Source organism: Sparus aurata, unplaced genomic scaffold, assembly GCF_900880675.1.
Source record: "Sparus aurata unplaced genomic scaffold, fSpaAur1.1, whole genome shotgun sequence".
NCBI lineage: Eukaryota > Metazoa > Chordata > Actinopteri > Spariformes > Sparidae > Sparus > Sparus aurata.
The window spans coordinates 67397-95000 of NW_022045152.1; the positions used below are offsets into that span (position 1 = coordinate 67397).

General features: G+C 44.2%; 1 long non-coding RNA gene across 1 annotated transcript; it reads right to left on the minus strand.

The window, feature by feature from the left end:
- Positions 1-347: 347 nt before the first annotated feature.
- Positions 348-22180, minus strand: LOC115578026 (uncharacterized). The gene is made up of 2 exons (XR_003983340.1): positions 19617-22180; positions 348-9758 (listed from the first exon to the last, which is right to left on the minus strand). It is a non-coding gene; the product is annotated as an uncharacterized LOC115578026 (long non-coding RNA).
- Between the last annotated feature and the right edge of the window lie 5424 nt (positions 22181-27604).

A 27604-nucleotide genomic window follows, 5' to 3' on the forward strand; every position in this document is an offset into this window, starting at 1 on the left:
ACGCGACCTGCTGCCACATTACAGGTGTTTGGTCCTGTATCGTATCTTTGTGGGCTGATGTTTGGGACATTTTCTTTGCAGGATCTGTTTAGTTGCAGAATGAAACTGACCCTCCTCTCTCTCCGTACCTGTACGTGTCACCCAGACGGCGAGGCCGAGTGTCGCTGTGTGAGCAGATTCAGCCTCCCAGACACAAACTCAACTTTACAGCTGGATATATTTCAAACTGTGACATAAAAAAATGAATGAATGTGAACTGAACCTCTCCAGTTTGACTTCGGTGTGATGTCATCACAGCCGACCAATCAGCAGCGAGGCGACAAGAATAAAACAGGCGGCTTCATGAATCATTTCTTTAGAATCATAAGAGTTTTTAATCTTAATCTTCATCATTCATCATCCTCATCGTCGACCATAGTCATCATCATCATCATCATCATCGTCATCGTAGTTGTTAATCATTGCACAGAAACAATCATCACCTCCATCTTCATCATCATCATCATCATCATCTTCATCAGGTACATTCTCATCGTTCTCTGTGGATAATAGATTTCTTTTGTATTTCATACTTTTTATAATATATTGTGTATCATCCATGATCAATCTCTTTTTTAAATAATTTACATAAGAATAAAGTCAACAGACTGAAGAATGACTATCTGTATATTTACATCATGAGACACACAGAGAGAGATCAATAAGAAGAAAACGACTGCAAATGACTGGAAATAAAGGAAACGGCGATAAAGAGGAAGAGAAGAAGAAGAAGAAGAAGAAGAAGAAGAAGAAGAAGGAGTTAAGCCGCACGAGAAGAGAGAGAGGAGGGGAGGGAGGGCGATCGACAGGGAAGCCTGTGTGTGTGTGTGTGTGTGTGTGTGTGTGTGTTTGCAGAATGCAGCTAATGAGCTCGTCTCTCGTCTCCCACCCGAAACCCTCTGATTCGTCACCACAGCGGCAGATTACACCGACTTTGACTGTTGCCACGGTAACCAGCAACAGTCGCCGAGCGTCCGATTCACAACCCGAGAAAAACGTCTGATCTGACAGGAAGTTTAATAATGTGTTGACTCTGGCGCCGCCCTGTGGACAGAAGGTGACGACTACAGAGACCGACCCGAGACTCCACCTGATACGTGTCCGCTGCGTTACGTCTCCGCCACGCCAGCGGCTGATCAGTTTCACTCTGGTCTACAGGGTGTCCCAAAAAAATGTACACACACTTTAGCAGCTGATTACTCAATTGCTGCAACAGTCTGTCATGCAAAGTATTAGCGAAGGCTTTGAAGATGAGGAGTTTTATTTTCAGCAAGATGGCGCGCCCCCACACTACCATCACAATGTTAGATCCTTCATTGATGAGATCTTGCCAAACAGGTGGACTGGACGGAGGGGTTCTGTGTTCACCAGACCTCACACCACTAGACTTTTTTTTTATGGGGATACCTAAAAGACAAAGTCTACGCTATGAGACCTGCAACAGTCGCTGCATTAAGAGCAGCAATTGAACGTGAATGCACGCAAATACCAAGGGAACTGTTTTGCGATGTGTATGATTCCATTGCTTTGCGTTGTGTCAGTGTCTGGACCAGAACGGACGTCAGTTTGAGAACAGGCGGTGACAAAACAATAAAATTATGTTTGTAAATTCTATTAAATTTTGAAAATTAAATGAATTTTAATAAACACCAACTTTACAATTATTTAAAGTGTGTATACATGTTTTTGGGACGCCCTGTATGTGTTCACTTCCAGCAGGTCCGCTGCGTATCTGCTCCGTCCAGTCCGGACTGCTGGAGCAGATACGCAGGACTTCTATTGCTGGCGGATGTCGGAACACAACGCAGCAATCCAGCTGAATTTAGCACCGAGCAGACAGGAAGTCAAGCACCGAAATAACAATATAACATCCGGTTATTTTTCAAAATAACGCCAGCACACAAATCTCATAAAAGAGACAAAAACAAGCTCTTCTGCTGATCCTTCGGTCGGGAACACTTCCTGCTGTTGTTTTTATAACACAGACCTATAACTGCAATCAGGGTGATCATGTGATTATCGTGGGAACTCCTCAGTCTCACAACGTGGCGTGGACTCAAAACACAACCGATGGGGGTGCCGGACGGTGGAGCAAAACCGGATCGGAGCCGTAACACAGCGGATACGCATCTGGTGGAATCAGACATCTGGTCGAGGTGAGGGTCAAACCTCCACCGTAACAGAATGGTTTATTTCTAATAACATCACAGGCATCAAGAATAACTATAATAACTATAACAGAAACAGCCAATCAGAAAGAGGCTCTTTCATATCCAGTTAAAAGTTCCTTGTGATACATTTAAAGTAACATATCATTTTATCTCCAGACAGTGTGGAGAGTCGGGCTGCTGAGAGGAAACTTCCTGTGTTAGAAAACGTGCCAAGTCTGAACTAACTGCTCCTTTTATGATCTATAACTATCAGTAGATGTATTGATTACTGTATCAAGACAAAATTAACATTCATTCATCCATGATTAAGGTTCGAGCTGAAGGACAGTCGTTCTGGACCTTCACCAGCTGCTGAACAGAACCACACAGAGGTCTGATCGTGTTTCTGTGCTGACTGGATCTCAGAGGCAGAACAGTTCCACATGCTGCCAGCGTACGTTCTGTTTCTGTTCAGAGTCATTCTGCAGCTTGATTATGCATATTTTCATCCCCACACGTTCAGAACCACCCCGGCTGCATGTGTTTGGACCGTGGGAGGAAAAAACCCACACTGCTCACAGGACGGCTCCAGTGATGGAGCTCGCCAACATCAAATCAAAATCCATCTCTAATTATGTTGAGAGGCAGCAGATGCAACCTTCAGAACCGAGTTATCGGACTTTAAACAGCTCTCGGATCATTCTAGGCTCTCCAGGGAACATCTTTATGATAAAGTACCGGGCCTGCTCGGTTCTGCTCACCGTGTAGAACCAGAAGTTGTGATCAGCTGCTCAGAATATTCACACTTTCTTCTCAATAGTTCCTGTTTGTGTTTCCTCGTCTGCTCGCTGTCCTGAGATCAGCTCGTAACCAACGCACTGAAAGTCTGACAGTTTCTGGTGAATTTGGATTTTACTGACACTAAATTGAAGCTGCTGCGAGCGTTGTTTCAGCTCAGGGTCAAAATACAGCGACTAAATACAGATGTTTGTGACGGGAAGTCGAAACATCTCCCGCCATGTCGACTAAACCAGGTTTGTTAGTGAGAAGTTGGAACGTATCGGTTGATTTGCAGGATTGTACGTCGCACACTTTGACTCAGACTGGTTTGGAACGCAGACGATTTATACATGAGTTGTATGACGAACCTTTAACGTGAATGATTCTCTATGAATATGATGTATGACGAGTTCTCTTAAATCACTCGTTTGTGCCACGTGAAGGAGTTTGGGACCAGGAGTCGGGTCCTGGACTCGACGCCTCCACAGCACACATAGATTTAAACATTCACATTTTAACACGAGTATTAATCTGTTCTTGCACGAGGTGATCTGTGTTTGTGTTTGTTGTCTGTTTGATTGTTATATTTAACATATATTTAATATGTTTGCATATTAAGCTTTCAGTGTGATGAGGATGTATGTGAGCCGCACAGTGAAGATTCTCTGACAGAATACTTTTAGCTTTCCTTCCCGTCTTTGTCTGCGTTTGAGAAATTAAATGAAAACGGAGCTGAAGCTGCAGAATCTGGGTCGCAGCGACAAGCACAAGTTGGACTGCAGAGAAGCTAAAAGGTAACGGAGGTTCTGAATAAATCAGCCGACACCAAACTTGACGATTATTACAGCATGTTGACGAGCGCTAACAAGACGACTCCAGCTCGCTGCTCCCGATGCGTTCACTCCTGACTCTACAACATGACTCATCTGCCATCCTGTGTGCAGCAGAGTCGTTATATAATCACCACAGAGACCAGCAGAGCCTGTCAGAGAGTGTGTGTGTGTGTGTGTGTGTGTGTGTGTGTGTGTGTGTGCAGATGTGAGGTGACAAGTCGTAATGAGCCGAAGAGAAAAGTGCCGCTGACGAGGAGGAGAGTCTGACAACAGGAAGAGCAACAGGAAACCAAAACAAAGCGAGCAGAAGCTGATCTCTGTGAAACGTGTCGCTGAAAGATCAACGAACACGGACGGACCGAGTCTGATCCAGCTTCATACAGGCAGAGTTCAGATCAATGCATGTAAATGTATTGATCAGTAAAGATCTGTATTAATCAGGCTGCTGGCGCTGCATGATCGTCTCTTAGATTAGAGATTATCTATGAGGACTGTGTCAATCTGAGTTTTGATGTTCAGCTTTTTTTTATTCCCTGCACAACCCTGTGTGTGTGTGTGTGTGTGTGTGTGTGTGTGTGTGTTTTTTTGTGTGTGTGTGTGTGTGTGCGTGCGTGTGTTAGCACCAGTGAGTCAACGAATGACCAAAAATACCTGCGAACACTAACAGCACACACGGTGAATCTACATCGACTCGGCCTGACGCTGCTTTGCGTAGATACGAGTGAGCGAGAGAAGCTAATGTAGCAACTTGTAGGCTGACGACTCTTTACTTAAATTAGCATTAAAGGTGCAATACGTAGGAATATTTACAGGAACGAAACGAAAATAAAACCTGTGAAATTATGAAGAGAGCTGGAGAACAAAGTCGTCTGTGTGTATTTTGTTGCAGAGATATCTACTTAAGTTAGCATGCTAATCAGCTAGCCCTGGCTTGTTCTGTCTTGTACCAGTCTTAGTCGCTAGCTGCACTGCTAACTGAGCTAACGACAGCTACAGCTAGCAGCAGTTAGGAGTTGCTCTGGTAATGTGCTGCCCTGCTGCTGGTTTGGTTTGACGTTTGCCAGGTGAATTAATTCTTACATATTGTACCTTTAATCACTTTTGAAAGTGCACCTGAATACTTTGGATTATGTTACACAGATGCTAGTATTGCGAAGACTGTTGAAAGTCAGAATCCTACGTCAGAGCTGGGTATTAAAATGTTGTGTTTGCTAACAGGCTGCCTTTATATCACGTACGATATGCTACAGCAGACATTTTGACCTGTCAGCTCAGGTGTACGCCTGCGAGATGACACTAACAATGGCTGCATTCAGTGCAGGTGTACCAGAGAGCCATGCCAGTGAGTGAGCTAGCACATTAGCATGACACTGACACTGGTACAACTAGCCTAAACTGATGCAACAATTACTAATGTCATTATTTACACCTGTAACACGTACCTGTATCTCTCCCTTCATACATGACGGTGTTGTCTAAACTAGCAAACAATGCTAATAAATAGAGCTCTAAATCTACAGAACCGTACAGCGCTAACTGTTGCTAATAGTCAATGAAGCCTACGAGATGCTAGCTCTAATCATCAACAAACAACAGCTGGTGAGTCTTTAAATAGATCATTTAAAGACACAGAGGACGCGTTAGCTAATGGATGCTAAACTTTAGCTAAGTAGCCATGCTAAACATTAGCCTAACAGAATACTGATGAAAAGGCTAATGGTGTTCTGAATGCTAACAAGCGTGCTAACCATCTCACTGGAACTTTATTCAGCCTGTTTCATTAAACACTGATTGTCACCACATTATATTCAAGTCAGACTTCATGTGACAGTCGACAAATAAAGTGCTTCATTATTAGTTCATTAAGTTAAGAAACTAAAGTGTAACTTGATTTTATAGTCTAGAGTTTCTAATGTCTTTAATTCTACAATGCTTCAATATCACTTAAATTCGACTCCAGGTTCTGCTACGATCACGCTCTCCGACACTGACCCGGTGGATTGCAGCATGTGTTCGGCTGTAGTGCAGAGTGAGAATATATACTCATATAAACTGACACGTTACACGTCCTGTCTTGTCTTGATATTAATTCCCTGCACGCTGAGATGACGGGACGATGACATTTTGATCCATCGTCACCAAAACGCCTCACATCATTCTTCCCTGTTTGAGTTTCCATCAGTGACGACAGCCAGCTCGCCGTCAGCTCGCTGTAACGTGAAGGAACGAGCCGCTAATCAAGACGTACGAGTCGCACGGCTGACAGACGCCCGATCGTGATGGATGTTAGTGACTTCTGTATTCTATGATTTACAGCATAGTTGCAGCTTATTCGTGATCTTAATTCAACATTTATGTTCCTGTAATCAACTGAATTTGACATCTGAAAATGATTTTAAATCCTGTGTAGAGGTGAAATGACGCCACCTCGACCGGCTGCATGTAGAATCACATCACACACTGAAACAGGGCCGAGAGTAACTGTAACTGTGTCTGCAGGATATCATGTTAAAGGTTTACGTTCCTGCAAATCAGATACGTGCAGGTTGACATTTGAACCAAACATTCACAGTAAATGCTTATTATCAGACATTCACAGGAAGCAGGTTGTTCTCTGCAGGAGGTCGGACCGTCTTTTAGGTTTTTAAAGTCAAACCGTGATGTTTTCTGACTCTGACCACGTGGTTTTAGTGCCGAAACATAAAAACAAGACGTGACGGGAAAGAAACAGAACATTCAACCTGAACGAACGTAAAGTTGTAACGTCGAGGAAACGCTCAGTTTTTCTTCATCTGTGGTTTTGCAGAAACGTTTTCTGACTTCTGACCTTTACTGACTGACTGTTGGTATCGTGTGTGTGTGTGTGTGTGTGTGTGTGTGTGTGTGTGTGTGTGGACTGAGTCAGTTCAGCCTGCCGGACTCATTGATCCTTTATTGGACTGAGTTCTGTGAAAGTTAAATCAACAGACCCGACCACAAACTGGCTCCATGCCGCCTTTTAAACGTTAACGATCAGCTGCTCAGTCTCACTGACTGATCCACAGAATCATGACTTTCCCAGAAGGCAACATTCGACGTGTTCTCTGACATCACGGCCGGTTAAACAACCAGCACGTCTGTTTGTGTCCTGCGTGCAGCAGAACCTCAACAGAAACCCAGAGAGCCTGTGTGAACACCAACTCAGTTAAAGGAGCAGTCTGTAGTTTTGTAGAAGATAAATTAGAGACAAAATAACTGAATAATCAAACTGACCTTAAAGGACGACACAGATTACACTGTTTCACTTTGTTTGTGTGTGGCGGACCCTGCCACCTGACTCTTACGTTCCTCTGAGAACAGTTTGTTTATTCACTGATGGAAAATATTAAAAATCTGAGTTTGTGTTTCTTCTACAGAACTCCACAGCGGCTTTAAAGCTCTGACTGAAGATAAAGAACTTTCTGTGTCTGTAGTTTTCGACCTGATCGCTCGTTTAGCCGAGTGTGAAACCTTCAGCGCGGCGTCGCGTGTCATCGTGCTGAATATAAAACTTGGCTCACAGCTTCAGAACTGTTCAGACCTCAATATGAGTTCACGTCGGGGGAGACGCTCCAACCAGATCTGGAAACAAGCGTATTGCTTTTTGTTTTAAATCCACACGGCGAACAGATAGAGAACAGACGAGTCTGGCTGCTAACGATGCACACAGTCGTTTTCTTCTTCACTTCACAGCAGAATCAAACCTTCTGTCTGACTTCCCTCTGATTTACTTGGCACTCAATCAGAAGGATGTTTCTCTTTCTTTATTCTCTTCTCGCCTTTTTTTATTCTGTCGTTCGGATGGGGCCGGCGGGAGGACGAGGGGGGAGAGGAGGACGGTCAGAGCTACAGAGTGAAACTCAGAGAAGAGAGAGACGAGTGAAGAAAAGATCTACGAGAGGAGAGAAGACACAAAGAGCTCGCTGTTCAACTCCGTCAGCTCGACTCACCGAGTGTGTTTACAGGCACTGAGGTGATGCAGCGACCTCTGACACGTCACAGGAATCTGTCCTGTGTTGTCACCCGACAGAACCAGCTGGTTAGATGTTATACGGTTTACTGGAGCTAACACAAGTAGCCTTGATGCTAATCATCATCATCATGACCTCATCACGCTGCTGTGCATGTGAACACACTCGTCAGTCCTCCAGATATCACCGACGTCCTTTAATAACCTCTGAGCTGCAGTGTGTGTGTGTGTGTGTGTGTGTGTGTGTGTGTGTGTGTGTGTGCACTGTACACATTAGGCAGCAGGGTTCTCCCTACAACTGTGAACAGGGGAAGCACTTCATGTGTTTTTCCTTCTCCGTCTCTGTCAGGATGACTTTTTGTCACTCAGGTGCAGAAAAAAGGAGAAAACGTTCCCGCCGTGCTCGAGGCGCCGACGGACAGACCCGAGATCAGCCTCCAATCCTTACTAAGTCTACATGATTTACATGTTTGCTGTAAATCCTTCTACACCAAACTCTGCTCTCATTCCTGGCAATTTAGTGGCGCCGTAAACCAGAACACAGACGTTCTGATGTACTTCGGTACCGTCTGATCCACTGAGCGACTCTGCCGCCTACTTCAACTTCTGCACGTCTGCTGGCGGCGGCTGACACTCGCTCCACTGTTGTGTTTGGATGTAAGTAAGACAGTTGGAATACTAAAATGAGCAGTTGTGAGGAGAACCCTGGCTGCAGCATGTCGGGACGATCATGACTCTACAAAACACAGAGCAGGAGAACAAATCATACGAGTGCAGCGGCGGCTCGCTTTCAGCCGCACGCGTCGTTTCACCGGCTGTTCTGAGATCAGAGGAGGAGCTCTGCAGGCCGGCTGTGACCTGCCACAGCGGCTCCAACCGTCCATGAAGAGCTGACACACTCTGTCCCGCACAGACCAGAGGAGTCTTCAGTGCTTCGTTCAGAGAGTTTGGTGTGATGTGGTGAGGACATGCTGTACAACACACCAGAGCCCGGCACAGACAGAGTCGGGACATCGCAGCTGCTCCACCAGCGCCGCCTGCTCCACCAGCGCCGCCTGCTCCACCAGCGCCGCCTGCTCCACCAGCGCTGGTGCTGATGTTTCCATGTGTGATGTTGTGGGAGTGCCGTCAGACCCTCGCCGGACTCTGTCTCCCTCCGGCTCTGGGCACAGCGGGGTCATGGCTTCATGCTCGGACAGGGAGGATAAACTGATAAAGTCCCCGTTCAGACCCAAACTAGGAGACGAGGGAAGAGACGAGGTCTCGGTTTGTCCTCAGACGGAGGTCAAAGACCGTCCGCTGTGTTCATGTTATGCACAATAACGCAGCGTCACCACCGGCGTTCAGCCGAGTCACAGCGTGGCGCCGACTGAACCAGCTGAAGCAGGAGTGAGCTCGAGCGTCTCCAGGTGGGTCCGGCTGCGGCTGCGGCTGCGGCTGCGGCGGCGGTGGCGTTCGGTCCGGTTGGTTTAAAGCTACAACTTTTACTGTCCAACACAGGGCGTCGTTTAGTGATCTGTGTGAAAATTTGTCGCCAGTTTAAAAGACGATCAGATGGAATCATCAGCAGAATCATCCGCTTCTTTTAACGGTCGAGTTTTCTTATCTTGCACAAGGACTTCAGCGTCAGACTTCATCTTCCTCGACAAACAAGCTTTTAACCTGAAACCCTTGTTCATGAAGAAACCCCCCCGGACCTCCTCCTGTGTTTTGTTTTCAGGTGTTTCACCCCGCAGGTGTCAATCAACAGGTTTCTTGATCAAAGGGCAAAAAGAAAAGAGAGAGACAGACAGCCATGGAGGAGGGAGGAAGAGTTCGTTATCAACCCCTCCATTTACCGGGGGAGAGCTGGACGGGCGCGGGGAGGGGGAGTGGCTCGCGGTCGCCCCTTGTTACCTAGAGGAGGGGCTACTGCACTCGGAGGCGGGGCAACAGAACTGATGGGCGATGTCGTCATCTTCCTCCTCTCTGAGAGACAGACAGACAAGCAGACAGGAGAGACAGAGACAGAGAGAGGAGGGCAGACAGGAGGAGAAGATAAAAGGATGTGGAAGAAAAAACAGAGAAGGGAAGAGAGGAAGAAGAAGAAGAAGAAGAAGAAGTCTGGTGACGGGAGTTTAAGTTTAGAGGTGCAGTACTGCAGTCGGCCACCAGGTGTCAGCGTTCACACATCTGAGACCAAAGCAGCGACCTTCTGAGTGTAACTGTGACGGTGGAGGTGAAGCAGCGACGCCTCGGGCCACAATTAATCTCTCAAATTATAAACTTTACACAGAGTCAGAGGTGACAGTGTTCTCCTGCAGGGGGGAGGACGGGGGAGGACGGGGGAGGATGGAGGGATGGAGGGAGGATGGAGGGAGGACGGGGGAGGATGGAGGGATGGATGGTGTGAGGGGATGGAGAAGCCTTTGGTAGTTTTAAGATGGAGGCTGATTCCAACACAAATTACTGCAAATGTGATGCCGGTCAAAAGTGCGTATTAGTGCGACAATCAGCGTTAAAAACGAGGCTGTAATCCGTCACTGTGATCATCAGCATGTTCTGTTTCCTCAGCTCACTTAAATCATCTAGAAGTTAGAAAATCAGGCAGCGGACTGAAGTTTAACATCTGTAGTTTAACATCTGTAGTTTAACATCTGTAGTTTAACACCTGTAGTTTAACATCTGTAGTTTAACATCTGTAGTTTAACATCTGCAGTTTAACATCTGTAGTTTAACATCTGTAGTTTAACACCTGCAGTTTAACATCTGCAGTTTAACATCTGTACTTTAACATCTGTAGTTTAACACCTGCAGTCTAACATCTGTAGTTTAACATCTGCAGTTTAACATCTGAAGTTTAACATCTGTAGTTTAACATCTGTAGTTTAACATCTGCAGATTAACATCTGTAGTTTAACATCTGTAGTTTAACATCTGCAGTTTAACATCTGAAGTTTAACATCTGTAGTTTAACATCTGTAGTTAACATCTGCAGATTAACATCTGTAGTTTAACATCTGTAGTTTAACATCTGTAGTTTAACACCTGCAGTCTAACATCTGTAGTTTAACATCTGCAGTTTAACATCTGCAGTTTAACATCTGTAGTTTAACATCTGCAGTTTAACATCTGCAGTTTAACACCTGTAGTTTAACATCTGCAGTTTAACATCTGTAGTTTAACACCTGCAGTCTAACATCTGTAGTTTAACATCTGCAGTTTAACATCTGTAGTTTAACATCTGTAGTTTAACACCTGTAGTCTAACATCTGCAGTTTAACATCTGCAGTTTAACATCTGTAGTTTAACATCTGTAGTTTAACACCTGTAGTTTAACACCTGCAGTCTAACATCTGCAGTTTAACATCTGCAGTTTAACATCTGTAGTTTAACATCTGTAGTTTAACACCTGTAGTTTAACACCTGCAGTCTAACATCTGTAGTTTAACACCTGTAGTTTAACACCTGTAGTTTAACATCTGCAGTTTAACATCTGTAGTTTAACATCTGCAGTTTAACATCTGCAGTTTAACATCTGCAGTTTAACATCTGTAGTTTAACATCTGTAGTTTAACATCTGCAGTCTAACAGCTGCAGTTTAACACCTGTAGTTTAACATCTGTAGTTTAACATCTGTAGTTTAACATCTGTAGTTTAACACCTGCAGTCTAACATCTGCAGTTTAACATCTGTAGTTTAACATCTGTAGTTTAACATCTGCAGTCTAACATCTGCAGTTTAACATCTGTAGTTTAACATCTGTAGTTTAACATCTGCAGTCTAACAGCTGCAGTTTAACACCTGTAGTTTAACATCTGTAGTTTAACATCTGTAGTTTAACATCTGTAGTTTAACACCTGCAGTCTAACATCTGCAGTTTAACATCTGTAGTTTAACATCTGTAGTTTAACACCTGCAGTCTAACATCTGTAGTTTAACACCTGTAGTTTAACATCTGCAGTTTAACATCTGCAGTTTAACACCTGCAGTTTAACATCTGCAGTTTAACATCTGTAGTTTAACACCTGCAGTCTAACATCTGTAGTTTAACATCTGCAGTTTAACATCTGTAGTTTAACATCTGTAGTTTAACACCTGTAGTCTAACATCTGCAGTTTAACATCTGCAGTTTAACATCTGTAGTTTAACATCTGTAGTTTAACATCTGCAGTTTAACATCTGTAGTTTAACATCTGTAGTTTAACACCTGTAGTCTAACATCTGCAGTTTAACATCTGCAGTTTAACATCTGTAGTTTAACATCTGTAGTTTAACACCTGTAGTTTAACACCTGCAGTCTAACATCTGCAGTTTAACATCTGCAGTTTAACATCTGTAGTTTAACATCTGCAGTTTAACATCTGCAGTTTAACATCTGCAGTTTAACATCTGTAGTTTAACATCTGTAGTTTAACATCTGCAGTCTAACAGCTGCAGTTTAACACCTGTAGTTTAACATCTGTAGTTTAACATCTGTAGTTTAACATCTGTAGTTTAACACCTGCAGTCTAACATCTGCAGTTTAACATCTGTAGTTTAACATCTGTAGTTTAACATCTGCAGTCTAACATCTGCAGTTTAACATCTGTAGTTTAACATCTGTAGTTTAACATCTGCAGTCTAACAGCTGCAGTTTAACACCTGTAGTTTAACATCTGTAGTTTAACATCTGTAGTTTAACATCTGTAGTTTAACACCTGCAGTCTAACATCTGCAGTTTAACATCTGTAGTTTAACATCTGTAGTTTAACACCTGCAGTCTAACATCTGTAGTTTAACACCTGTAGTTTAACATCTGTAGTTTAACATCTGTAGTTTAACATCTGTAGTTTAACACCTGTAGTTTAACATCTGTAGTTTAACACCTGTAGTTTAACATCTGTAGTTTAACACCTGTAGTTTAACACCTGTAGTTTAACATCTGTAGTTTTGTCTTTCTGAATGCAAACGTCTCTTTCTACCGTGTTGATGTTCATTCAGAGAGTGTTTCCAGGTTTTTAAAAGTTTAAGAGGAAGTGTTTGAAGTTTGAAGTGTTTCAAATGAAGACGTGAGAGCAGGTTGTTGATTTGTGGTGATGACCAACTGAACTGTGATGTCACAGATCTGATCTCATGTTCAGTTTGTGTATTTTAGAGGTTATTGTTTCGCTTTGTTGTGATGTTGAGGCGGTGTGATCGATATACGAGCAGCTTGAGGTTCAACAGAAGAATAAAACACAGACGGACTTCCTTTATTGTTGCTCTGCCCTCTAGTGGACGTGTCGCTCAGCACCACGCTGATGTGAAGAGATAAAGACAGACATTAAGGACAGTTTCAGTCGCATCGTTTGAGACCGTCGTTTCTATTGTTGTACGTTAAAAGAACTATGAATGAGTCTAAAGCTGGTCTGAAGGTTTTCTATCTTAAATATCTGAGAGGTCGTTTTAGTCTGTGTTTTTTGTCTTTTTACGCCATCATATCATCAGATTTATGTTTGATTTTTACAGCGTTTAAAAATTGAATTTTCACACCTGGAGGAGCATAAATAAGACAGGAAGCTGAACAAAGAACCACTCAGGTGAAGAAGAGTCGTTTACAAATGTACGTTTTCTAAGTTAGTAAAGAAATATTCCACCTCGAGTTCAGACGAGATCTGAAAACAATCCACAAAGTGTCGATTCAACAATTTCAGCTCTGCATGAACAAGTTTATCTGCAAGTTTACAACATTTGATGTGTGTGGATGTAAAAGTTTGAAGAAAAGCAGCCCGATTATGAAGCTGTTAAGTAAGATTTTGAGTTTTTAACTGCAAACGTTGAATTAAGACGAACTGGTCCTTTAACTTCTCTGCTGTGTTTGGACGCAGCGACACGTCTGACTGTGTTCACTCGTTCTCTCGGACAGAACACAGTTCATGCATTATGTATCACACAGAACGTCTCGGGGTGTAAAAGCACAAAGCGTCCACATGCCTGAGTGTCGGTACGGCCCGTCAGAACATTCTGCGTGAATGGGCCGTTTTATTAGGCGCCAACACGGCGGCGGCGTTTAAAGACAACAGAGGAATGTGAGGTCGCGTCAGCTGATCAATCCCTGGACTCTCTGTGAGTGTTAATGCACGACGGCCTCCTCTGCTGGTGACTCATCCACACACACACACACACACACACACACACACACACACACACACACACACACACACACACACACCTCCCCTTCACAGACAGGAATCATCACTCTGCATCTTTAACGTGTGACTTTACGACGTGTCACCGAGCTGCAGGCGCACACACCTGACTCTGATAACAGGTGTCACATCTACCTGAGAGCTCACAGTCTGCCATCCAACCTGTCTGTGATGCATAACAGTAAAAGGTTTCACTCTAATCCCAACCAATCACATCCTCCGAGGATACAAAGTCATCGACTGACGCCTTAAAGCTGTCAGAGTGTAACAGTCTGCTGCTGTCTGTTCTGATTGGACTCTTCTACATGACGACACAGTCAGAAGGAAAACGGGGAAGATTTAAAGTAAAGAGACGCTTCAGGTGGACGGGACACAAATCTAACAACAGAAATCACGTGAAACTTCACAAGTTATCTGATATTTCATGTAGAGCTCCACTGATATTCGATATTAGGACGTCAAGACTTCCTGTGATAATATCTCAGACGATAAACACTTCATTTTTTGCAATGATCCCTCAAATATGGTTCAGAAACACTTATATTCATATTTTATAATCAACTGTTTGACTTTTTAAAATGACTCATTTGGCTTTGAGGCGTCATGGACGACGCTCCACCAGCTGACGTCTCTACACCACACTGAAACTGCAAAATCACTGAGAATTAAACAAATTAAAAATGCTCCTATGTGTTATAATGCTGACAAAGATAGTTTATATGATGCTGCAACACACAGGCTGATACTGACGAATCAGTCGGCTCTAATGTGACGTTTAGATACGTGAAATGAACCAACGTGTCGTAAAAATGGATAATACGTAAATAAATATGAACATTGGATAAAGGTTCAAACTGAGATTGTTACGGAGGGATTGTTCGATTTCCATAAATCCTAAAATGTTTAACACAGTGTTTCCCACACGTTAACTTATTTGTGGCGGTCCACCACAACATTAACATCAGCCGCCACATATTGATTTTGTCATTTTGGAGCTGTGGTCTCGTTCTCACTCGCTGAAGAAGACATCAGTGAACAGCACGATGTTATATCCTCCCACACAGTGGATGGCAGTGTGGCCGGTAAAACCAACGAAGAAGAGGAGGAGGACGACATCGTGACTTCTTCTGCAGAGAGCTGCAGGCCTTCAAGCTGGTTATTATCATGGCTGAGCCGCGTAACTACATCGTCACGTGCTGCACGAGGACAAACACTGTGAAAGACGCGTCTGTAAAACGGTTATAAAGTCTCACAACCCACAAAATGACTCGTTTTACTGGCTTGATACAATTTGGAGCACCTAGACGAGCCGCCCGCCACATTTTATTTCCATCAAAGTTAGCTCGGCACTAAACAGGAAGTTAGCTGACTGACTCGGTCGACGCAGGTCACCATGGCGCCCGGCTGGAAACAGCCACCGCCACAGTTTAAGTCTGATTCTGTTTGAAACTCTGCTAAAAATCTCTGTTCTAACTCTGAACCAACCCTCCGTTAATCCTTCAGAACACACATGTTGGTGTTCGTGATGAAAACAGTCTTTAATATCATGAATCTGCTCCAGCAGTTTACTCACATTAAGATCACAGCGTTCCGATATTAAGATCAGATATCGGCCCTGATATTGGCAAAATAGCTTTTTTTTTCCTCTGTTGCAGCACATCCTACGTCATTCGTCAGCAGCACGTGTGTCGCACACTGGAAGAGTTGAGTTAACCGTTAACAACATGCAGCGAGCCAAAGAGTCGCTGTGTGGAGGTATTTCACGGTTGCCACGCCGACTAGTTCAACAGCTGTTTGCACTGTCTGCAAAGTAAATGTTTTGAGGGCAACACTACCAATTTAATCAAGCACATCCAAAAGCACCGAGCTGAGGAGCACGCCGAAGTCCTGCAGCTCAACAAAACCCAAAGCGAAGCTTCATAAAATATTTCCTGAAGTCTCTCCTTTGTGTGAGGAATGTGAGTCCATGGAGGCTACCCTATCTCATAGTTTCGCGCTCTGCCCCAAACTTCAAATCTACTGGCATGAAATATTTGATTTCTTTTCGTTGATTTTGGGGATTCGACTGGACCCAGATCTTAGTTTAATAATTCTGGGAACATCTGTGGGGCTAAGGAAGCTAAACAATGCACAACAACACCTTTTGGCGTATGGCCTTATAACAGCAAAAAAACTGATCCTACTTAACTGGAGGAAGAAAGAAGTCCCCTCATTTAAGCACTGGCTGACTGATTTGACAGACACTTTACATTTGGAGAGAATCCGATTTATTCTGAAGGACAAGTTGAGGGATTTTGATAAAATCTGGCAACCTTTGATCTCTCATCTCGAAAGAGAATCTGATTGAGTCCCTAGTTGGATGCACTCCTGAGGGGGGTTGGGGGATGGGGAGGTTGTGGGGAGGGTATGCACTGTCGTTTTTTTTTTTGGTTTTTTTTTTGTGTCCTGTCCTTTTTGTTTTACCTGCTTTGTCGATGCAGGTCTCTGCTTGTTTACTTGTTATTCATTTTTGTCATTAGTCGTTTCTTTTTGTCAGGGATTACTTTTTCTTGCCTTTGGTAAAAAACAAGGAAACATAATTGTCAACTGTCAATTTCTCTATTAAGTGACTGGTTTCCAGATAAACATATTTGAAACAACAAAACCAAAGGAGCAGCAGACAGAACAGCCCAGCAACTAACTTTGGCAGATGCACTTCAACGACGCCAAAAGTTTCTGACGGAAAGCTTGAAAGCATCGTCAATAACACGGAGAGTTTTAGAATTCATTGTTTTAGATGCTCAACCAGTCAGTTGTTGAAGATGAGGACTTCCGTCACCTACTGGAATACTTAGAGCAAAGGTACTCTCTGAGACCGGGATACAGTTTATTATTAACTACACAACAGTATCAGATCGATATCGGGTATCGACAGACACACAAAGCTCAGGCATCGATATCGGGACTGAAAAAGTCAGATCGGTGCATCCCTAGTTTAAATAAAAACTCATTTGAGCATCTGAACTAAAAACAAACACCTCTGTGAGATCTCTGCAGGCTTCTTCTCTCCACATGTCTGAAAGAAAACGTCAAATCTGACCAGTGACAGAAAAAAACGAGATGTTTTCACTGAAGTTTTCCTGTCGGATCGCCGACATGTGAGGACGGAAACAAACGCCGCCGTCACGGTGAGCGTTCAGGACGGAAACACTGTTCGAACAGGTTTCCACTGTGGCCTCTCGCGCCAAAACAGAAAAATATGGAAATACATTCCAACATTAAAAGATAAAGTTGATATTTCTTATTCAAAGTGTTGATGAGTTCCTCCAAACAGAAAGAAGATCTGACTCTCTACCTCCCTCTGTCTTCATCCTTCTGTTGGTGTTTATTAATTATTGTGCTTTTTAATTTTCTATTGTTGTGAGAAGAAGCAGAGTTTTTGTGTTGATGTCACTTTAAATATTAAAAGCTTCAGAAACAGCCGGAAAATATCAAACGCACGGATCAGAACACAAACGAACATTAAATCGATGATCTGTGACGCACGGCGGATGTTTAAACTCTTAAATCGAAGTGATTCTGGTGCTCGGCCTCCGGATGGGTTTGATTTTAGAGCAGCATGGAGGATGTGGGGGAGAGAAGGGGTGAGGAGGGAGAGAGAGAGGGAGAGAGAGGGAGGGCGGGAGAGGGAGAGAGAGAGAGAGGTCTGATGTAATGGGGGAGGAGGTGGATGAGAGGGAGGGAGCGACTGGAGAGGCTGCTTCACCTTCACCGCTGTGTCATGTGTTTGTGTGTGGGGGGTTATTAAAGCACTGAGGGGGAGGGAGGGAGGAGGGGGAGGAGGGGGGAGAGCAGGTGAGGCATCAGGTGACGCCTCGACGCATTCAGAGCGAAACTCGACTCGACGGCTAAACTAACTTTATTCTGAGAAAATCTGGAGCGCTGGACAGAATCACCGCGACTGAACTCGACGAAAGGTGACGAGTGTGTTTCACGCTTGTGTTTCATTTTAACTTTATGTTTTATAACGATACAGCGATAATCAATACACTGCGAGACAATCATCAGCCGATACATCACGAGGTCCGACTGACTGATGACTGCAGACAGACTAATTGCAGGAATCACGTCAGACGTGATTCCTGCAATTAGTCTGTCTGCAGTCATCAGTCAGTCGGATCTCGTTCAACACGTCGTGTGTTTTAAATAAACACGCGCAGAATTCAAGAAAAAGCAAAGCGTCGGAATTTAAGAGCCAAGAATTGATTAACTGTGATCCACAAATTCTTTGCAAATATTATTTTTCAGAAAACCCTGACGTACAGAGAGCCTAAAATAACGTCTGTGCATGTAAATATAAATATAAAAATATAAATATTATCTTCTTTGATGATCTGCAGTGAATCCAGTCAGTAATAAATCAGGTTTGCTTGTGTTACCTCACAGTGAAAACAGCATTAATCTACTAGTGAGTGTCATTCTGTTAATATTGTCTCATAATAAATTAGTTTTTTTTATTATTCATTCATGCAATTTATTTTCCACATTTATGTTTAAACCTTCTGTCTGGTTTCACTTCACATCAGAATCAAACTCTCAGATTTAAGAGGCTGAAAGTACAAAATGTTTGATGACTGATCATGTTTTTGTGACGTTTACTCTGTTTTCTACGATGTTAATTGTCATGTTAAAAGCGGTTTCTGCCTTCTGCACAGAGAACACGAGTTACATCTGTCACTGTGTGTCAACATCTGGAAATGTGACGTCATCGGGGATCAGAACTGTGACTCGAGCGGCCGCGAGAACGTCGGCTGAGTTCAGAAATTAAAAACATGACGCGTATTAATTTCGCCCTCAATAGAGCTCAACAGTGAGGTTCCGGAAGTGAAAATGCCATTCATATTCTGCAGAGATTTAGATTATTGGCCATAATGTCGTAACAATCCAAAGCAGACTCACCACGAGTTATCAGATTGTGAAACGATGATATATGATCCTGTAGAAGCCACAAGTCCGTATGATATCAACCTTGTTTTAAGAAAAACACGTTTTATTCCCGATGGCACGGAAAAGTACTACACTACCCACAATCCTATAGTGCAACAGCGACGTCTCTGATTGGTGGAGCTCTAAACTCTACGATCTTTTACCACAGAGCGACCATGATTTCACTTTCTGACCTGCTGCGTTCATTTAGTGATGAGAAGAGTTTATTAAGGGTTCACCTGAACATGAAATTCGCGTGTTGGGTAAACGTTTCCATGGTAACAGCGAGCTCCACCAATCAGAGACGTCGCTGTTACATTCGCAATGGTTTATGGGATGAGTAGTTCCTTTACTCTTAAGATAATTATGTACACAGTCTTGTCTCTTTGCTTTTTTCTCAGTTTTCCAACATTTTAGCGCCGAATTAAATGTTTTATGGTCACGATTCATCTGCTCGCTGATTGGCCTAAAACTCTTTATATAAGGACTTTATGAGGCGTCAGTGGAGTGAATGAATGGCAAATTCACTTCCGGAACCGGAGCCGTTACGGTCACTGTTGAGCTCTATGCGTTTGGGAGGTCGCTGCCCCCCCTGCTGGTGGAGGTGGTCTGGGGGGAGGCTAGCGGGGGCAGTGTGGTGGGTGGAGGCAGAGTGGGAGGGGGGGACAGTGGGTGAGGCTGGGTGTGGAGGAGGGGGGACTCTGGCCCTTACCTTGCCTGCTCGTGGTGCTTGGCGGGGGGCAGGGCGCAGGGAGGCTTGGGCAGGCGGAGGCGCGCGGGACAGCAGTACTGATGGTAGGTGGCGTGGCTGTTAGGAGGTAGGCTGGAGGAGTAGAGAGAGGAGGAGGAGGAGGAGGAGGTGGAGGAAGGAGTGGTGATGCTAGTAGGGTTGTTGGAGGAACGACAAGAGGTGGTGGTAGTAGAACAGGTGGAGGAGGAATAAGACCTGACAGAAAGAGATAGAGAGAGAGATAGAAAGATAGAGAGCGGGGGAGAGGGAGAAAGAGAAAAAAGAGAGAAAAATAAAGTCAAGAGAGAAACAGAGAAAGGTAGACAACAACAACAACAACAACAGACACGCACACATAAACAAACACCATTAGCACGGTTAGCATTACAGCACACTGTCAGCAATAGCATAGCACACAGTATTAATAGCAGCATGTAGCGATTAGCAAACAAGTATGGCTAGAAGTGTTAAAGCACGAAGCACACTTAAAACTATCAGCATTAGCTTAGCACACGATAAATAACAGCAGCATAGCAATCAGCACACGGTTACAACTAACAGTCTTAACACTTAGCTTATAGTTAGCATATCTTACCATGTTAGCATTACCTTAGCACACACTATAAATAGGGCAGCATACAGCAGTTAGTAATAAGTGAACTATTCATACCAGCATACAGCATCAACATACGATCACAAGTGTTAGCTTAGCAGTTAGAACACACAATATATCAGCTGATGGTTAGCACACAGTCAGTCTCGGCCGTTAGCACTAGCAGTTAGCGTCACAGCGGTACATGTATAGTGTACAGTGAGTCAGGAGAGGGAGGATGATGCACAGATACAGATAGTTCAGAGGGGCGCCGGTCGGGTCCGAGGTCACCGAGCGGCTGTTTGTCAGTTTGCGCTCATGTTGGCCGACAGTGTCGGCGTTTTACTGACGGTCTGATCCAGAGCAGGTTTCAGACCTGGAACCAGAACTTTACTTTCCTCAGTTCATAGTCCTGTACATGAACCTGCAACCTTGCAGCTGAACGATGTCAGTGCTAACGCTGGACCTGCCACCGGGCCGGTCTGTCAGTACGGACCTGCAGGAGAAGTCTCACTGGGTGCTCTGGTGTGAATGTGATCAAGCTAACGGTTGTGATGTGATGTTTGATCTATACTCACTGCTGGTGCTTAAAATGATGAAGATGATTTTGTTTCAAATCGTCGCAACCAACATCCACCTGACATGCACAGTGACGGACCTCATGAAGCACACAATGTGAACAGTAAGTTAGCCGAGCGAGCCATTAAACTATGCTAGCCTAGCATGATTAATCAACAGAACTGGAAGTTGTTCAAGAGCCCAAACACAACACATGACTTATCAGCAGTGAAGGCCAACTGTTCTGCCGTCTCACACTGCCTGTGTCCCAGCCAAAGAGCTGCACTTGAACACACCGTGAAGACTAAAGCTAACAGCGAAATGCTGAATTACAATCACCTCAAACGCATCAAACTAAAGTAATAACGAGGCTGTTCTGAACATGTGAGGAGGAGAACGTTCAGATGTAGAGAGCAGAAGTCACACAGATACTCGAGTAAATTACAGATACATGAAACATGTACTTCTACTACCAAGTACAGTAACAAATTATTCACATGATGTGAATGTGAATCTTCTCCGTCACAACTACTGAGATAATTAAACAGTCCCGTCCATCAGCAGAGATCAGAGTTAATGTTTGACGTCATCAGAACACAGAATACTCAGATGAAACCAGAAATCAGCAGCTTGTTTGCCGACAACCCTCAGATTTTAATCCTGCTGTTAAAAATCTGAAATATTTAAAACTTTAAATTAACCCCGAGCTGTTATTATCCCGCAGCTAGAAAGTTAAAAGTTTAAACTCTTTCCCTTAAAAGCTGCGATCAGTAACATTCGTCTCCCATCACAGTGAAGTGACGTCCGTCTGTATCAGCCTGTGGAGCTGCACTCAGGCTTCATCACACTGAGACGTTCCTCCTCACATTTCCTCCACGTCGCTGTGATGTGACAGTCTGCTGGTCGGCTGCTGATGATGCTGCGCTGCCTGGACGCACAGCGTGACACGGTGCTGGATGTTCAGTGTAACTCCAGGCGTCCTGTTGACCTCGAGTGCTGGTACGAGCTGATATAATGTGAGCTGTCGCTCCTTTACATTCATTCAACATGGTGGATAAAATCACTGATGTTAGTTTTCTCTTCAGGTGTTAGAACTGAAATGTACATCTATACACTGTCTCCTGAGTTTAACTGGAGCCTGGAAATGTTCTGCTTCACCCTGTTTGTTGTGTATTAATATATGTGCACATTAATATCAGTCATCACTGTGTTACTGTGATACTGAATAAACCTTAAAAACATGAAGTTTCTCAGGCAGGTTCTGCACGACAGGAGAACCTTTTTTAAGGATATCTAAGTGGATTTATGTCGTCATCCTCTCCTCCTCCTGATGATATAAAGTCCTCCTCTCCTCCTGATGATATAAAGTCCTCCTCTCCTCCTCCTGATGATATAAAGTCCTCCTCTCCTCCTCCTGATGATATAAAGTCCTCCTCTCCTCCTGATGATATAAAGTTCTCCTCTCCTCCTTCTGATGATATAAAGTTCTCCTCTCCTCCTGATGATATAAAGTCCTCCTCTCCTCCTGATGATATAAAGTCCTCCTCTCCTCCTCCTGATGATATAAAGTCCTCCTCTCCTCCTCCTGATGATATAAAGTTCTCCTCTCCTCCTCCTGATGATATAAAGTCCTCCTCTCCTCCTGATGATATAAAGTTCTCCTCTCCTCCTCCTGATGATATAAAGTCCTCCTCTCCTCCTGATGATATAAAGTTCTCCTCTCCTCCTCCTGATGATATAAAGTTCTCCTCTCCTCCTCCTGATGATATAAAGTCCTCCTCTCCTCCTCCTGATGATATAAAGTCCTCCTCTCCTCCTCCTGATGATATAAAGTTCTCCTCTCCTCCTCCTGATGATATAAAGTCCTCCTCTCCTCCTGATGATATAAAGTCCTCCTCTCCTCCTCCTGATGATATAAAGTCCTCCTCTCCTCCTCCTGATGATATAAAGTCCTCCTCTCCTCCTCCTGATGATATAAAGTCCTCCTCTCCTCCTGATGATATAAAGTCCTCCTCTCCTCCTCCTGATGATATAAAGTTCTCCTCTCCTCCTCCTGATGATATAAAGTCCTCCTCTCCTCCTCCTGATGATATAAAGTTCTCCTCTCCTCCTCCTGATGATATAAAGTCCTCCTCTCCTCCTCCTGATGATATAAAGTCCTCCTCTCCTCCTCCTGATGATATAAAGTCCTCCTCTCCTCCTCCTGATGATATAAAGTCCTCCTCTCCTCCTCCTGATGATATAAAGTCCTCCTCTCCTCCTCCTGATGATATAAAGTCCTCCTCTCCTCCTCCTGATGATATAAAGTCCTCCTCTCCTCCTCCTGATGATATAAAGTCCTCCTCTCCTCCTCCTGATGATATAAAGTCCTCCTCTCCTCCTCCTGATGATATAAAGTCCTCCTCTCCTCCTGATGATATAAAGTCCTCCTCTCCTCCTCCTGATGATATAAAGTCCTCCTCTCCTCCTCCTGATGATATAAAGTCCTCCTCTCCTCCTGATGATATAAAGTCCTCCTCTCCTCCTCCTGATGATATAAAGTCCTCCTCTCCTCCTCCTGATGATATAAAGTCCTCCTCTCCTCCTCCTGATGATATAAAGTCCTCCTCTCCTCCTCCTGATGATATAAAGTCCTCTCCTCCTCCTGATGATATAAAGTCCTCCTCTCCTCCTCCTGATGATATAAAGTCCTCCTCTCCTCCTGATGATATAAAGTCAGGTGGAGTGTGGTAGTCCACAGAACAGTTCTGGAGCTTCACAGTAAAACAGAGTTGCAGCATTCTGCTGAACAGCTGAAGCAGCTGAGACTTGATTTAAAACGGCTTGTTTGGCATAATCCAAACATCCAGAAGCATCTGAGATCCCAAACTGATTTGAAAAGACGTTTTTTAAGCATAAATCTTGCTAAGCGTCCTGCTAACAGCGTTAGCATGCACCCCGTCTGAAGTGGGCACACAAACCTTCTGAAGACTTGGATTACATCAGATAAGATTTATGGAGACGTTTTATGTTTCTACTGATTTCTTGTTTTGTGGACGACAAAACTTCCCTGAACTTTTTATTGCATAAGGAAACTTTGAAACTTTTTACGCTAGTTACATAATAATCCGTCTGACAGGAGGATGCATGGGCAGTCTGGCTGTAAACATATCTTTCATTAGCATATTTTTACAAGATGGCCAGAAAAAGAATCATAGTTTGTTCGCTGTGTGTCACCGTCCACTTAAAACAGTTTCAATGTAGCATCATGGAAATACAGTGAGAGACCGAGAGGAAGAGCTTGTTAGCCAACAGCTAACACTAGTGTACTCTAGTTAGCTGTCACCAGGCTAACTAGTTTTATTTTTATTAACGAGGAACAATCCTGCCATGAAAAAACATCTCACTGGGGTTTAACCAATCAGCACAAAGGAAACACGGCCTGTATGTTCGTAGCTTACACGTGTTAGCGGTTAGCTCACCAGCTACACTAAGTTATAGTAGTAGCTACGTCTACATCATCACACCTTTAGCGCTGCTAATGACAACGGTGCACGGATGAATTTTGCTGACGGCGCTCGGACCTGGTGTCACTTCTATCCGGGTCACATCCAGCCGCTCTGCTGTGTCACTGTCAGGTTTCAGCTCACCTGCTCATAAAGGTAGCAGTAAATGAAAATAAGCACTGGAGCAAAGACTTAAGATAACGAGCCTGAGAACACACGGACCTCCTACCCATTCGACTCTCTGGCTCGTTACACCACCCGTCATTACTGCCTTCTAGTGGGCCGGCGTGTCAACAACATGCTTCTGGTGGGACCGACCCGAACCGAGATGCCACAAACAGAACAGAGATTTAAAAAGCTGACAGAACATGTCTCTGTATCACAGGTGAGACGTCTCTGTCCTCACTTCACTCCTTTAAACCCACCTCCTTCTTTCTCTCTGCTCTCAGCAACGATACAGTACCTCTCTCGTCTCCCCCCTCAGCTCTCCCCCCTCCCTCTGTCCTCCTCCCCCTCACTCATCCCTTCCACCAGCAGTGTACCGGTTGTATTAGTATGGAGTGAGCGAGCTGCTACCACTGCAGAGCAGGCTGGAGCCATTCATTACCATACTGCTACCATCTCACTGCAGAGGGCGAGAGACACCGATACATACAGAGAGAGAGAGAGAGAGAGCGAGCTGCAGAATGTGACAGAGGTCAGCCTGCTATCATCAGTTATCTGCAGATCAATAATCCATATATCACTGTCCAATTAATGGCTACCTCGGTCTAATTACTCTCCACTAATGACATCACGGTGGAGATGATTGGTCACCTGAACTCCACAGCCGCCGTGTTTCTGCTGCTCATGTTTCTGGTTGATGGTGAAGAGAGAGAAGAGTCCAGCAGAGGACGCATGATAACTGTCCGAACTACAGTCAGGTAACAGTCAGGTAACAGTCAGGTAACAGCTAGATATGAGTGAAGATATGTGGCGGTACAAATTGAGACATGGCGGTTGATTTGGCTGCGTACGAGATCGAACTGATACCCATCCATGTAATGTTTCTGGGACTAATGTCCAACATCTTTCAGACAGAGATTAAAGCTGCTGCTGGTGAGACTGTAGGAACCAGCAAACTGCACTTAGAAAGTATTCGACTGGATTTTCTCCCTCCAGAGCTGCTTCAACAAAACACACCGGCCTCACCAGCCAGCAGGAGATCTGTTAGCAGCTTGTTTGTGACTTTTAACGAGTTCTCTCAGCTTTTAGTCTCATAAAAACATTAACTAACAACACTGTGAACGTCACAGTCCCAACAGACTCTGGACAGATGTAGGTGTGTGCTTTGTGCTAGCTAGGTCAGCTTTGCTCAGAGGCTGTGTGCTTTGTGCTAGCAGAGTTAGCTTTGCTCAGGGGCTGTGTGCTTTGTGCTAGCAGAGTTAGCTTTGCTTAGGGACTGTGTGCTTTGTGCTAGCAGAGTTAGCTTTGCTCAGGGGCTGTGTGCTTTGTGCTAACATTAGCAGATGAATGACTGTCACTGTCGGTGCTGCTCAATCGACCTTTGGGTCAAGGGCTGTGTGCTTTGTGCTAGCAGAGTTAGCTTTGCTCAGGGGCTGTGTGCTTTGTGCTAACATTAGCAGATGAATGACTGTCACTGTCGGTGCTGCTCAATCGTCCTTTGGGTCAAGGGCTGTGTGCTTTGTGCTAGCAGAGTTAGCTTTGCTTAGGGACTGTGTGCTTTGTGCTAGCAGAGTTAGCTTTGCTCAGGGACTGTGTGCTTTGTGCTAGCAGAGTTAGCTTTGCTCAGGGGCTGTGTGCTTTGTGCTAACATTAGCAGATGAATGACTGTCACTGTCGGTGCTGCTCAATCGACCTTTGGGTCAAGGGCTGTGTGCTTTGTGCTAGCAGAGTTAGCAGATGAATGACTGTCACTGTCGGTAATGCTCACTTGTCCTTAGGGTCAGGGGCTGTGTGCTTTGTGCTAGCTGAGTTAACTCTGCTCAAGGGCTGTGTGCTTTGTGCTAAAGTTAGCATATGAATGACTGTCACTGTCGGTGCTGCTCAATCAACCTTTGGGTCAGGGGCTGTGTGCTTTGTGCTACTGAGTTAGCTCGCTCGCAGACTGCAGGCTCAGTGGCTGTTGTCATCGCTAACCATATCCAACATCATCATAATGAACCTAAACAACGATCATAGCTGGAGTTAGCATGTTAGCATTGGGAAAACTGTGCTACAAAACACATTTCTGCTGGTGAGACGCTGTTAGCGAACACAAACGTGACAAAGCTGAACTGAAATCAGGACCCGTCATCTGAAACTGAAGCTCTCCAGCATGTTTCCGTCTGCAGAAGAGGAGAAAAGAGTTTCTGAACTCTGAATGATGTTCGCCATGGCAACAGCTGACTGACAGCTCAGAACTGATGTTGCTAGGAGACGAGCTGTCAACTGGACGTCATGAACCTGTTTAACCTGCTGACATTAACAGAGTGAGAGTCGTAGATAGATAGATAGATAGATAGATAGACTTTAGCATGCAGAGGCAGTGTGCTGCTTTATCAGCTGTTACGTAAGCTACAAAATAATTTAATTCTGTGTGTGTGCGTGTGTTCAAAATGTAAAATGTCAAAGAGTTTATGTAAGCATGCAGTAGAGCACTCCAGGTGTGTGTGAGCATTATTGAACTGAGAGCTGAGTCAACAGTAACTAGTTACTGTGTAACTTTGTGTTACAGCATCACTTGTGTGTATGTGGCAGCTTCCCTCTGTTCAGATGTTCAGGGTGAATATATTTTGTAAAATAGAAAATATATTTAAATACATTTCTTCAAGTCGTGCAGACGACAAAACATTCGGATGGTGAGTCCACACTGGATCCACCGGGGCTGCAGTGTCTTCACCTCAGCTGTCGCAGATGCTAACACAGTTTTTAAACATGTTTGATCTTCTTAAAGCTGAAAATATAAAAGTTGCGCTTGGAAACACATCTCAGACTGAAAAACAGCAGAATCCAACGAGAGGACAACATCCAATCAGAGGTGACGTGAGGCAATCAATCAGTTCTGTGATGTTCAGTTACAATACCAATGTTGCCCGGACACGAAAGAGATCTCACGCTGACGATGGTTCATTATAAACATATTAATGTTTACATTAAGTATTTAACCAAATCTTTTCGGAGAAATAAGAGAGAAATTAACCGGTTATTAAAAATGCTGTTATGAAAGAATGAGAAAGTATCAACAACCTTTATGGCCATTTCAATATCGATTTCTGAGTTTACAAGTTGCACTTGAACGCACCATGAGGTCCCCATAAAAGACATGGACCTCACATCAGAACCTCAGAACACGC